A 15,591-nucleotide genomic window follows, 5' to 3' on the forward strand; every position below is an offset into this window, starting at 1 on the left:
GAAAATATTATTACTGCCATATTAATTCCCTCTATACTGAACAACTTTTATTAATATACAACTTTTATCTCGAAAAACAACGTAGATATTCAAGTGTATGTATCACCCTGTATGTCTCTTTTCGTGAAAAGTTATACGCATCGCTCTCGTATACGGCTGCGTTCCCTCTGATGGACACGCGTGTTTAAGGGGATGGTATTACAGCCGTCGTTTTCCTGTTCGACCAAAATTAGCATAGAGGATTAGCGCGTCTGTGGCTTAAAGTCGACACGCATGGTTGCACGCCGATAAGAGTTTATTAACGCCGGCTGTGTTTATCTTGCAATTTTGACCGGCCCGAAACCCTATATCCTACCCTCGACTTTCTCTCACCAGATTTAGGGTAAGCTGATTCAGTATCCCGTGTTAGAAACGATTATAAAAATCAAATTTATTAAAGGCGATGGACTATTTCGATCAACAATTTCTTTGATAGTGGATAAAGAATAATAGGTAGAAAGTTGACAGCAATGAAAATTGAATTCCATAAAGATCATTTTGACTTGTTTCTATCTGCATAAAAATGGATCAACTATTCGTATCCATTTATAACATGCATTAGTGATCTATTTCGTACATTTTTTTTTTTTTTTTAGCCATACGTAAACGTTCGATGTAGTATGAAATCGGGCGATATTGTAGGTCTAACAAAAAGTTCGAGTATTATTCTCTTCATATTTCCTATTTTCCTTTTTTCTAGCTTTTTAATAAAACTCTAAATATACCGGCCATTAAAATCTTTTACGGAAATAGAACTGCACAATATTTCGAAATTTTCAACAAAGTCATATTAAATGAAATATACTAAATTAAATAATTTCTTTAGGAAACTAATCGAATAAATTGCTTTATAAATAAAAGCAGAAAGAGCGATGTCATACAGCATAAGCAAAATTACGTTTTTTTTTCATTCTATTCCACTTTGTAATGTTTTAACAGAGAATCGCTATTCCTTTTACTGAATTAATAATATCAAAGAGCCGCGAATGCATTACTTTTGCTGTGAAGTATTAAACGCGGGTGCGTGCGTGGTCCTTCGTGGTGGCATGCAATACTTATAACTATGAAAGAGAAAGGGGCAAATCCTTTCGTCTGAAATGTGTGACCGCGCAACCAGCTACCTCGCCTTTACTCCATGAATTTATTTTTTAGACCTCGTGAGGTTTGTTCATGTCCGACACTGTGAAGCTTTTGTCGTGCCACAACTTCTGCGATTTGCAAATTTCAAGCAGTCACAGGAACCATCCTCTTTTCTACGGAAAATATTGGCGAGTTCCGTATAGCGAGCTGACGTCGAGGAATAGTTTTATAATTTCAAGTAATTTTTGAATTTTTGTTACAAATACTCAACGCATAAATATAAGACATTCTGTATATCTTTATATTCACACGAATATGAACATCACGGAAGGAAAACACGATGAGTATATCTTTGTTGATTCTCTGAATTTAATGTAATCGTATGATTAAACAAGAGGAGAATTTTTATTTAATATAATTAGAAATGAAAACAATTCGTTGGATTCAAATAGATGGAAGATTGACAAAATTTTGTATTATATTTATTCAGAAAGTTCTCCATTTTGTCTTTCATTACGAATGACAGTATCCATTCCTCTTTTTGATATGCTTTTAACCGTTTCCAAATGCTTCATTTTTATTGCGTTTGAATGACGACGGAAAATCTGCACGGTTCTCATTTTCCAAAAAACTAAACACAAAATCTGGGTAGACCTCCTCATTGTTGCTTCGGCCAAGTCTCTCGATCATTACGGTGTTTTTTCATTTGGAAACAGAAGCTTGCTAGTTTAATGTCAGTTAGCTGTTCGCGTCGTGTAATTTCTGTGCCATTTTAATATTTAAAAATCACCGTGATTATAAGAGAAACGACGAACTAGTAGAAATTTTCGCTTGAAATTAAAAAATTCAGCTTACAGATTTTTCTTCGTAATGTATAACATTTATACACAAATATATATTATATATAAATGTATATTTATAGTAAAAGTTTAATGCTGGTGATGGCAAACTGTTGTTATACAATTTATAATGCCGAAAAGGATGGACCATGCTTTTTACAAAATGTTTCAAATTTTAATATTTAAAATTGTTCCACCGTTAAAACTATCGATAACCGCTACATGGAACTTGTACTAAGTCAAAATGGAAGATAAGTATATACGTGTATGAAAAAATATATAATGCAAGGGGAAAATAAATCTTTATCGACGCATATATTTTGCAAAAGATCATTTAAATCCTCCAAAATGTATAGAATAAAAAACAAAGCATAGAATTTACAGGGATGCACGATTATGGAAGATTTATTTGCGTTTTTTTTTTTTCAAAAAATAATCTTCTTGATCCTCGTTCATACCATTCTAGAAAATGATAACCAATCTTCGTATTTTATAAAATTAATATCTATTCATTTTTACGGACACGCTACATATTTTAGTTCGCAGGTGTTGCTCGTTCCTGCAGTTACAAACTTATGTATGTATATACATATATGGCTGAAATAAGTAATATGCCATTTATTTTCTGGGTGTGACGTCACCCACCCAAGTGACCTCCGCTTCTTTTCAGGCATTCGCATCTGCTATGCGCTTTATGCATGAGATGCAGTATATTTTTAGGAATATTACAAATTTCTAAGTTCTTCTACGTCAAGTGAGCAAGTTATACTTTATAATTTCATAGTTTTCCCCTTTGTTTTTATAAAACCGAGAATCTATCATCGAAAACACGATTTCACAAGCTTTAGATTCCAGAAATATTTCACGTTCGCGTTAAATCTTCGTATCATCGATTAGCCGTTCTTTCGTTAAAAGTATCATTACCATAAGCATCATCGTTTTTCACTTCCATTTTTCACAGAATATAAATCATCCAGCCATGAGACCAGCTGCCGTGCAATTGCATCGCGCAGCCTAGAAACGGCGTCATTTTTTATCGTTCGAAAATTTTAATTTTCTTTTCGGACTCTCATTACTGGCGGGACGCGCGTGGTCGTGATTCTTTTGCAGCGGCGCCAATATCGCGAAATTTATAAGACAGTGTGCCGCTACCATATTGCGGGGCCACACTGTGCGACGTAACTGCTTGCTTAAATACCGACCAAACGCATACATACGTCTGGCGGATACAACGAGTCAGAGCGCGGCCAACTTCCGGTCCTTTGGCACGATACGACGATTCGAAAGCTCGTTCGAATCGCCCGCCGTAATCGTATATCTCTTACCGTGCCAGGCCGCCACTTCCACTCTTGGATAATTATGGCACACCCCATGAAACAGGCTTTCGTTGTCAAGGAAAGAATATATTAAATATAATATATTCCTTTGTTGTTTATAGCGCTGTTTCTTTCGCACGGCGATTACTCTACCGTCTCGAATTTAGAAGTACAGTACCGCGCAAAAGTATATGAATGTTTGATTAATTTTCACAGAAGATAATCTACTTGCAAGATTACAAACAGGAGGATTCAAGACGGTTTTATTCTCCATTAGCGTCGTCGTGAAATATCATTACATTAAATTTAGCTCGATAACACTCGATACAAATATTTTTACGTATCTTTAAAAGTTAATATCCTATAAAAAAAAAAAAAAAATAGCATAATCATGACAGTCGAGCGGAATTATAGTACTAGTGAAATTTCCAAATATTTCCTATAACGCGGTTAATGTATTCATAAAAGATGTCCGCAGACGTTGGGATACTTTTGTGCGATCCTGTCTTGTAATTTGTAAATCCTGTACACAAGTTTCGTTACAAGATATTTACTACAGTTTCAGAATATAGTATCGGTCACAGGAACGCGGATTTTCGATGATTATAGTTATAAGCGAGACGTAATAGAGTAGATGGTGACATTTACGACAGGATGCGAAACCATAGATTACTGCGAGGTGGCTCGAACAAAAGCATGGTTCGCGATAGCATACTGAAATTTAATAACCACCAAGCACCGACTTGAATCCGTTTAGAATTTAATACTAATTTAAAAGAGATTAGTTCCGTATCCGGCTCTAGACAAGGATCACTGCTCTCTCAGCCGACCCCCTGCTTTCGTCCTGGGGTGAATTTCAGGGGCCAGCAACCGGGCACAGAAGCCGTGTTCCCATGGGGGAAGCGGCTTAATTAATTGAGCTTAATTTAAATTTAATTTAATTTTCCTCACGCCCTCGTCTGGTCTCTTTCGTTCTGCACATAGACACGCGTGTCTTTTCTCGTCTTTGAAAATCTTTTGAACGAATAGAAGCATTATCGTACATAGAAAATTATAGGCATCAATATCGATGAACATTTATAGAGAAAACATTGATTTTGTAAAATTTGTACAATCGCGTAATTTTATCTTTTTAGTTCGTCATTTTGTTGTTTGTTTGTTGCTATTCTTCGAATTTACGTCTCACAAAATCGTGAAACAGTTATTTTAAAATTAATGCTTTTGAGATACACGACCAGTAAAATTGATTTCCTCAGAGCGTGCTTGTTGTTTGTTTGTTTGTTTGTTTTCCCTCTTCTCTCGAACATTTAAGATAGCATCCATTATATATGATATTAGAAAGAAAAAAGATCTGCTTCATTTTTATTATAAATGTAGCTGGAATTATTTATCCAAGAACCGTCTCTTGCAGTTTGTCATCTATAATTCTATCGTATTATTCTTCTAGACAGCGATTTACAGAAAATTTAAACTTTCCAGCATCCGAGAACAATAAAATCCCTTCCTGCAACTGCAATTACTCTTCCTTAAGTTTCAGAATGTAATTGCTTGCTGGTGAAGTTCGAGGAAAGAGGCTGTGCAATAAGGATTGTAAACATTTAAATTCCAACTATTCCGAATCCAGTATCGATAAATTTTGATGATCGTGGATTTCCACGATTGAAATATTACCGAGAAATTGTTGGGAAAAATATCGGTTACGGATAAAACTATCGGAATTCTATGGACAAACTTTTTTTAAATATTACGTCTGTCCGCAACGATGCTCTAACACGAGAAGTTACATCGTGTTAAAAATTATCGTTAGAACGCGAATGTTCGTGCATTTATGGAAAATTTAAACACGTAGAAATGCAGAGAACAAATCACACGCATGATACTACGTTAGAATATATAAAACATCTAAATTACGATCGTTATGATATTTAACGAATGAAATAAATTTTTGTTTAAATTCCATTCTTTAATTGTAATTATAGAACCATAAATTTGCAGAATTAATCGTAGTCTAACAATCATTCGACACAGAAAAATTGTTTTCTACGAACAAATTGCCGCTATAAAGCTTCACAATACATTTCACTGCTCGATTTTATGTTTCGAAACATCGAAGGTGGGCCAAAGGAAAGTTTGAAGCGCGTCTAACCTCGAATGATTTACTTGGGATGTAAATCATTTCTCGCGAAGGCTGTGTCGAGGTGTGCTACGTCCCCGCGTGAATTTCCAGAAACGATTCGTATCTCGTTCGTTCCACTTAGCTCGTTGGGATATCGAAGACCCTCTCGAAAGAACTTTTTCCTCGTTTTTCCCGGCTCCACTCAGGCTCCTCCCATTTTCCACGCGGAGGAATTCATCTCGTGGAAAACTTTCAGTTTTGTTCTTCCCTCTTGCGCGCGTTCCTCCGTGTGATTGCTCGTCCGCGGAAAAGAAGGAAGCGGAGAACCGATGCCAAGGAAAACTTTGAATATTTACAGATAGGGCGCGTTCCGACGTTCAAGGGGGCAACCTTTAAAATTTATTAGCGAATATCGATGAAATTCCAGCACGTTTTAAGGTGAGGGAGGAACGAGAAAGAGCGAGAGAGCGAATGTTCGAGGTGAGCGCGTGCGGCTAGAAAAATCTCACTGAGGACTATTTTTTTGCGAAAGAAACGCTGGAACCGGATAACGGAAGTTTAAATTAAATTTCGAAAGGAGAAACGTAAGTAAATTATCGTAGGTTTTCTTACGTGAATTAGGAAACTCAAGTAAAAACATGAATTCTCTATAATATTACTATTTATCAAACAATTGCTCAAATGAGAAATGGAATTGGTTACTAAATTATTTCCCTAGAAATTGCTTTGGACGATTAATGGACTTGAACGAATGCGAAAGTAAAAGAATAAAATTGAAAACGATTTATCGAATTCCTGCAATAAGAAACGTACGATCGATAGAAAAAGATATTAACAATTCCATATTCTACTTTTACAAACTACGTTTTCTCGAAAATTATAAGCATTTATTTCAGGAAAGTTAGGTTTAAGGAAATTGAGTCGAGAATCCTAAAGAGTCACTCGAGAGGTAGAAAATTCCAAGTTAAATTTCCTAGAACGCAAAGAGGGAAGATTCTTTAGTTTCTTATGCAGATTGTGTACAATTTATACAGAACGGTTTTGTAATTCTAACGAACACAAACATGGAATTAATTCTTTCATGCAGCAGCCTGGTCGTTTCCTCTCGTGGTTAGAAACAGACACATTGTCCTTTTAATATGCGACGGAATAAAACATCATTCGGTTAGGCGAACTTCCTCACATTTTTTCGCGTCGACTTTTACACACAGAACCCTGAATATTCATCAGTAAAGTACGATGAGAAAGTTCAATCTGCAAGAAGTGGACGACCGACTTCGTTAGGGTGTTCTCTCTTTCAGTTCAAAGTTTCGGTCTGGACCGGAGCTTCGGATAAACTTTGATAAGGTAACATTGTTACCCGTACCCCTGACAAACGAATAGCTTTTTACTTTGTCAGAGAACATACCCGATATCGCTTCGAGGTAGATAGATCGGATACAAAATTAGGAATGTTGTGCGTAAGATGAAAACTTTCGATAATTTCATTCGACTAAAGATAAGTTCGTACTTCGCGATGAATGTAAAAATATGGCGAAGAAACATTAATAACAAGCTGATTGGTTATTCGACTACTGAGATTGCTTGGTCAAATGTTGTGTTCGTTCGGGGTTGGTTAGAGTTTACATATAGCTATTATTAATATTAATAAAAGACCACTCACAACTGTGGGAAATAAATAGAATAGACCGATTGCTAAGAACTAAAAATGATAAAATAAACTATCGATGACGAGAACCAAGTTCTTGGAGATGACAAGTAACGACAAAACGATGAGTAACAACTAAGGATTACAACTAACTATTAGGTTCTTGCTAAGCGCGATCAACTCGCAGTCGACCTCTCCCACTAATAAAAGGATAAAGGAGCTGGGCTCTGGTGGACGACGGCTCGACAATGATCCCTACAGGACAAGACTGGATATTACAAAATATCGAAAACCGTTAGGCTCGGTACCAAGGATCTAGATTTCAGAAGGTCCTTTGGGATATGACTTTATGATAGTTCGCTAGCATGGAACCGAACAACGACTGACCTGTAACCAACGAATTTTCACTAAGTGCCGCATGTGGGTTGTAGACCGGCTTGCTAAGGAAATTTGTCGATTGACGAATTAAAAATACACGACGCTTCGCTGTATCATAAAGTTGTCCCATTGTATTTCAATCATTGCACGATCGGTCGTGGTTTCTCCAGCAGCCGAATTATAACGTAACAACCTGTGCGCACGATAACCGGATTACACGTGCCTGCGTGCATCGAACCGAAATTAATTCGGTTATAGCCATGACGCGACGTCGAGGAGAAAGAAAGAGAGTAAAAGCGCGTTGGAATTGGCCGTAAGAAAAAGGAAGAAGGACGATAGCGGAGGGGAAAAGAAGAAAGATTCTCCCCTTATCCGGGGCGCTGTTCGTTGTTTGTAACGGGCGACTGGCATCAAAATGGGAAAGAGGTGGAAGGAAGTGTCGCTGATGGGGTAGCTAATGAAGAACAGCCAGGATAATGTCGTTATAATAAGTAGTTGCGCCGTAGATGGTATGGTAGTGTTTTATAAGTCAAATGGTCCGCACGCTTAAGGATTTTAAATGTCCTTACAGACGTTAAGTGACTCGGAGTGGAAGTCAGATAGCGCTTTATTGTCATCAGCCAACCGTGCTCTTCTTTACACCAACATCGTTTTCCTCTGCCTCTGCTAGACCATAGCCACTTATTCTTTTGTCGTCCGTACACGTCGCGTCCTCTTTTCATCTTTCTTTGCTCGAACCAAGATAGATCCTCGAATCGCAAGTTTCCTAGTAGAGTCGCCGATTAAACAAACGTAGCATTTCCAGGTTTTCATGATAATAATCGTTATTTTGTACAACTAAAAAAACTGCAACATATCTTTTCATTTCATCAATTTATTATTATCAAGAATACAACGCAAGTTCTATTTATATCCAATATTTGATTATCCAATTCTGTAAATATTATTATATTTGTAATAATAATAATACTGATATAAATTATATTATTATAATATTATTATCTTAATATTATACCTATAATAATATAAATGATAGTCAGCATCGATTGATTAGCATTTAAAAAAATTATTTAATTATTCTTCTAGAAAGATAAAAAATTTCTCATTTCTCAGAAAAATACAAAGCCTATGTGCCTTGCTACTCATTAAGTAAGCGACACGTTTCGTTTAATAAAACCGGAGTAATAACGACAGTAATGACTAGAGTGTGAAAGAATAGTCGAGAGTCGCTTGCAACGGAAATTCTTTGGATGAATATGCATGCGTCGAGTGTGTGTGACTATGGAAACGCTGTTGGGAACGGTACGCTCTCTCGTTGCATTCTAACCCGATGATTTGTTTCTGCGTTTTGCGATGAAAAATTTCCAAAGCCTATAACCTCCTTCTCGTAAATTCTCCCCCACTTTCCCAAAGAAAGAAGAACAATCATTCGGAATATTTGCGTTCCTGTAGATTTTTTGTCTGCTCGCGATAGCTTTATGATTTTAAGCCTGTAGATTTTTTGGAGTATGTCGTTTATGATAACGTGGAAATCCATCCGGCTGTTCGTCCAACAATATACGGAATATACGATGTCTGACTTATTTCGGTTTGTTTCCACTGCGTACGCTATTCATCCGAATGAAAAGTTACTTGCTTAAAATTTCACTGTATATTCTGTATGTTTTATTGTATTTCACTGTATGTTTACAGTGGCACGACCGAGAATTTGTATTTTATTTAAGAATAATAGAAATAAAATACAAAGAAATAAAAATATAAAGAAAGAAAATCGTTTTAATAGCAAGGAAATTGTGTAAAGTCTGTATATACGAAGAATCACGATATTTGAACACTTATCATAGAAAACTTTATATCGTAATTTGATAACTGATAATTTGATAACTGTAATTCGATCGATTGAAAACAATCCCGTATACGCGAAAGATTAATTCTCCCATGTCGAGGAACGCTTTACCTTATTTCGTGTTATTTACTTTTCCGTTCTGTTTTCCAATTGCATTCGAAAGGAACGGTGTGCCAAGCCAGTTTAGTTATCAGCCGCAAAAGAATGCACTTGGGAAATTGAGCTAGTCTATTCCTCATTTAACGTCGCACGGAATGCGGCTTGTGAGCAATACGCGAAACGTCATTCTCTATAGCAATCGGTAAATTTAATACTTCTATGCAAGGAGGTGAAATAGTCGGTCAAGGTGTTACGCTATTCTTGAAAGCTTCGGCTATTTGCCGGGCTGGTAATCTTCTGGGAAAAATTCTCCATGCGACGCGCGATCAGAAAATGCGGCACAACGATCAGCGATTGTGAGTTCACGTGTGCCCCGATCAATCGTTCTCAGGGCCGTGGGAAAGCAACTTTTCCCGTCATACGGCAGAAGAAAAATTGTCCGACCGTTCCGCAGCCCGATTTAAGCAACCGAGACCTTTTAAAGCGACCTTCCACGTTTGTTTGAAATTTTTATTCACTTTCGTAATCCGGTCATTCATGGTCAGAGACATTGAGCTCGACGGTAATTCCTTACCATTATAGTGAATCATTTTTTATATGTTGGATGATGTATGACGTTTTATATATATTGGAAAATTATATCGTATTAATTCTAGAATTTCGTGAATTTTATACTACCTAGAAATTGACCATTACTTTAATCATACACTCCTATTCGTACGTAAAATTATTATTTAAGGATATCTACGGTCGTTATTTTCTCGATTAATCGAAATCATCTTAACAAAGCGATCATTCGTGTAAGATTATGGTTTAAAATACATACGATACGTGATATATAAGTAATACGTAAATACAAGAAGAATACAATAACAATTGTTAATCTCACCCTTTCTCCTACTTTTTGTCTTTAGCCGTAAACTTAGCGTAATAATAATTTATCAAATTACACCATCTACATCGAATCTTTCCTATTCAATTTCTCGATCCTTTCATTTACATTTACCCATCATTAATGAACCAAAAAAATTAAATGTCACACGAACATCGCAACAATCGATAATTCTCGATTATTCAGTTAAACAACCAACGAGACTAACTGGTATAGTTGGATAACGGGTTCTTTCTAGACGTAAGACAGCTCGCTTTGAACGCTTCAAAACGATACGTATACGTAACATAATAGAAAACGGAAGGAAGCGACGAGTTGCAGCAACTGAAGCGAACAGAGGGGAGTTGAAGGTAGGAAGCGGCCATCCAGTTTCTCTACTCCCTCTTCGTCATTCCATGGGTTGCCAGAGACAGCCGCAGAAACTTGAGAATTTATGGCCCTGTGGCTTGCGGATTTTCGTTTTCTACCGAATACCGCACGATCGTTGTTGGAAATTCCGCGCCTTCGTACGACGACACCAATGGAGACTCAATTAATATTTATGGAGATGCCTCGATTTCGTCCCTCTCGCTATTCCTTTGGTTCATACGACGTCGGTTAAGCTTCGTGGGACAAAAAGGAATATCGTTTTTCCGATCAACTGCACGTTTAACATCGATTTCAACCGAGATCTTTACGGAACTGGCCTTTCAACTGATAAAAGAAGATCACGAGGCTCCGATTTGGATGAAACTCTGGAAGTTCGAAGAACGGCCAAACCATCAGATTTCTTTTTTTTTTTTTTAGCTACAATAACCCAAATTTAATAATTTAAAATAAGTGGAAATATTTGAAACATACCTTGTTAGAGAATTTTCACACTTTGTATATTCCATAAACTTGTGACGCAGTAAAATTCTGCGATTTTCTATTGAATTTATGGTACAACGTTTAGTTTATTATAATTATTATGGAGAAGTAGATTTGTTTATATTTTTACATTTTGATAACACTTCAATGGTTTCTCATGCACCAATGAAGACACATTAAATCGAGAAAAATATCTGTTGAAGCGAAAACAGAGAAATTTTGAATTCTTGAAGCCAGCAGATCTGAATATGTGCTGTACAATTTCAACTTACATAATAAGGGTTAATTGGAAGGCTGAGAAGCATAGAAATGTAAGTCAATGCAGTATTGGTTTCCACGAAAGAGTATTCTACGTTTATTGTTATGAAAATTCCATTGTATTTGATCAGATAATAAAAACGTATCGCTACAAAGAACAAAGTTATATCATGATTATTATAATTATGAACTTAAGAAGATCAAACTGTTTTAGAAGTCGAAGCACGTGGCTAAATCCAAATTCTTAATATCTCGATTTACTCCACGCTGCCTTTGATTTGAACGAATTCGTAATTTTCAGATTTTGAAACGAACGTTTACGATAGTACTTCGTTTCGTATCATATCTCCTCTTTCTTAAGCATCTCGCGTCTAGACAAGGAAGAGTTATTTATGGTCTAAGTAATATTTATGCTGCCCTTCTTCGATAGTAGAGCATAAGTTCATCACGACCCCTGCCGTAAAAGAAGCGAAAGTTTACACGGAGATGAGCATAGTTTGTTCAACTATGTTTTGATGAGATCCTCGTCGAGGATACTCCAAATCCGGTTAAGTCGCGCTTTCGCCGTCTATTTTCGCTCATCTTTGCACGGCTCTCCGCTATTTTATGAATTGAATCGTTCAGCGACGTAAACGAGCCGCGCGCTGACCAACGAGCAATAAAAAGAGACACTGTTGAAACGTGAAATAAAAGCCGGAGGAAAGACTTTTGTTTATGACCTCCTCTATCCGCTTAAAGCTAACACTGTCTTGTTCAATGAAATTTTTAGAAGCTGTCATAAAATGATGTCTATGAATTTTTAAAGAAGTCGAGGGTTGTTTTGCAAGCCAGGCTGTAAATTTAAAAATTCCAAAGGGGAAAAACAAGAGATTTATTCAAGAAACTTTGACTGTATCGAAAAGGTCACAAAATGAAATTGTATACCTAAATATCTTTTTAAATATATAGGCAATAAATATTATTTTGTATATTGATTTATTTCACCCTAATTATAGTAAATTACCGCAATTATTTAATTATAGTATCACTTCACATTTGTTCACAACAGTTCTTTAGTAATATCAAAAAGGGCTTTGATAGCTCTAGTTGTTAGATATTCTCCGAAAAACTAATTAGATTTACTAAATAAAAAAATTAGATTTACTAAATTGAAATTTCGTTCCCTTCTTCCATCCCTTTTTCTGATACTAGTCGACGCGTTTCTCTTACACTTTATTCGCAATCACTTTGGTAATGTTCTTGGAACTACCTACAAAAGTTCGGTTTTCTTTTTTCACTTTCTTTTTATTGACTAACTCGGTACGCTTTGTATTTTATAAGTGTGACGGCGCGGACGACTGCGCTGCTTGCTGCGACATTGAGAATAAAACAAAGGATAGTCGAGTAGCGGATCTGCGAAAGACCATTTTTCCGGTCAGGAGTCGTGGCTAGTTATGAACCTCTGTAAAAATGGAAACGAAAATTCCCCGGACGGAAATAAAGGTAAATTAAAGTACAGGTGGCAGGTTGTTTAAAATGTAACAGCCAATTACCGACCCTCTGACGTTGCTGGTCCCGTCGATCGTGCCAGCGGTTGTAGCATCTTTTCCCACCGATCTTCTTTGACCTTGGTCCTTTATCATCAGCTTCTTGGTGTCACGCGAACCAGTCCTTTTCCTAAAAAAATGTCTTTATTTCAATATTTCAGTGACAACATTATTTATTGAATACTAAACCGTCCAATAAGGCTATGTTTGTTTAAATGGATACAACTTCACTTTAGGTAATTACACTGATTTGTCTTAAATTTGAAGTAAATGTTATTAATTTCTTACGATAATGTGACAATTAATTAAAGTAGACATGTACGCAGAAAACTGCGATATAAAATTTCCTACATAAGTGTCTAAATACTTTTGTGTACGTATCCTGTGTCATAAATGTATCCATGTTTTATTTTCTCGTGCTATTTTTTTTTTATAGACGGAATTTAAAAAATGAGCAAATAAACCACAATAAAGTGCATTCCATGTGTCACGTAAACGTTTTTAGAATTCGTTTCGTCGTATCCGGATTTGCTTGTAACAGAGAGAGAGAGAGAGAGAGAGAGGAGCCAAGAAGCAGGATCATAGCTGTTTCTTCGCTCGATCCGGACACACAACATTAAATCTTTATTGTTGGCAACAAATGTTCTTCCCTTTGCATTTCCCTCATTTCCCTTCCTCTGTAAACCCTATCTCCTTCCTCTTTACCTTTTCCCCTTTTTTCTTTTTTATTTTTTCCTCCGCATCTCGTCACTGTCCTCACGTAAGAGGATCATTCTCGCGTAGTTTTTATCTTCCACTTTGTTCCCATCCCTTACGCCCCTTTTAAACCAGCCAATTCGCCTCTCGAACGAGAAAGTGGTCTGGGACGAAATGCAGGAAGAGCGTGGAATTATCTGGTTTCTAGCGGATAGCCAGTTATCCAGGGTACGATTACGCCCGAGTTATGTCCGGATGTCCTGCCGACGTCGAGCGCCACTATCGTCTCTTTTTGCGCCAGTCGCGAGAGTGAGGAAATTGTTTCGCTCACGGCCACTCCACAGTACATCCAAGAACAGACGATAATCCGAAATTTCATTTTTCCTTCTTTCCCTTGATCGTTTCGTTGTCGTGTCGGATTATGGACCAAGTGAAAACGCCCCACGGTTAGTCAGACTATATTTAACGCATCGTATGTTTGAGATTTTCCAACGGAGAGGGAAATTGATATTAATTTGGATAAGTAACACGGACATGACGGATTAGAATTTAATGTCTGATAATATTGCTACACATATTTTTAATTATAACTATATTTATTCTGAACGTGTATTAAATTAGTAATACGTATATTTCGCGTGGATGCCGAAAGTAGAACGTATCGTGTTTGGTCAGGCGTTAGATGATAATATCATTTAAGAAGCTTTTGTTGTTCTTAATTATAATCGTATCGGAGAGCATTAATTTTATGTTCAATGATACGACATATCTGCAGTATATATATGGAATATATCGTATTTGATCAAACAATAGATGTCGTTCTATTGTACAATGCACATTTTATTTCAATCCAATATTTTCTTCTAAGAAATTTTGTTTCATAATGTCGTTACACGTGTCACGAGCCTTCCACCAATAAAATTTTCTTTCTCTTCGTTTTTCTACTTTTTCCTTTAATTATGAATAAAGTACCAAACTTTCCCTTCAAGAAAATATACTTGATCTTGATTAATCTTAAACCAGCAATACTGTAACGAATGCCTCTACTATACATCGCTTTGTTGAATTAATATTTTGCAATCCCGTCAAGTAGATTTGTATTTTATAATGGGAAAGACGAGCTTTCTCAGAAGTTCAAACACAGCGTTCGTTTATTTTTTAATATATCGACAGAGGATCAGGCAATAGCATCGTTATCGGTCTTTTTCCACTTCTTTTAACTTATCGTCTTCTAGCAACGCGCATTACGAAGATGCTCGAGAGGATGAATGTTCGAGTCGATGGCCCTCGATGTTGAAGTGGATGAAGGCCTGCGGTACATAAGCCTGGTCCATTAATCAGGTCGCAAACGGCATTTCGCAAGCTCAGAGCTTGCGACTCGAGCTCTCGGTATTGGCTAGTCTGCCTTTTCAGAATTTATAGAGGCCTGACGAACGTTGATCTTCTTACGATAAGATACCGTGTCCCTCGAAATGTAGTCATTTTTTCCACCGATTCTTCGTTATTGATGTTCGAAAAAATATTACTTTGCCCCGGTTCGGCTATTTATCGGCCTTTATCTTTTGATTCGATATCGTCTTTCGCTATTCGGTTGCCAGACCTAAATAACCCGACGAACGAGTTAAAAAAGAAAGAAGGTAAGTTATGGTCGTCGGTATGAAACTACATGGGATTTTTAATTTTCTGTTCAAGCATAAATACGTCAGATTCTGATAACAACGTTTTGTCAGTCTTTCCGTTATGACGGGATAATTAAATCTGTTTTATGTCTCTATATACTCACAGTAGGCTTCGTAGTATCATTTATATTAAAATATAGCCGCGAATAGAATTCAAATGGAACCAAAATCGAGATTTCTTTCACTCTTTGAATACCATAATGAGAGCATTGGAAATTTTATATATGTTATGTATCACGTACGCTTTGTATATTTCGTACATTTAAATTTCTCATAAACGTATAAAAATCCGCGGTTTAGTTATCACTTTTGTAATTAAAATGTTTAAGT

The sequence above is a fragment of the Bombus bifarius genome, unplaced genomic scaffold (assembly GCF_011952205.1).
Source record: "Bombus bifarius isolate JDL3187 unplaced genomic scaffold, Bbif_JDL3187 scf7180000007970, whole genome shotgun sequence".
Classification (NCBI taxonomy): domain Eukaryota; kingdom Metazoa; phylum Arthropoda; class Insecta; order Hymenoptera; family Apidae; genus Bombus; species Bombus bifarius.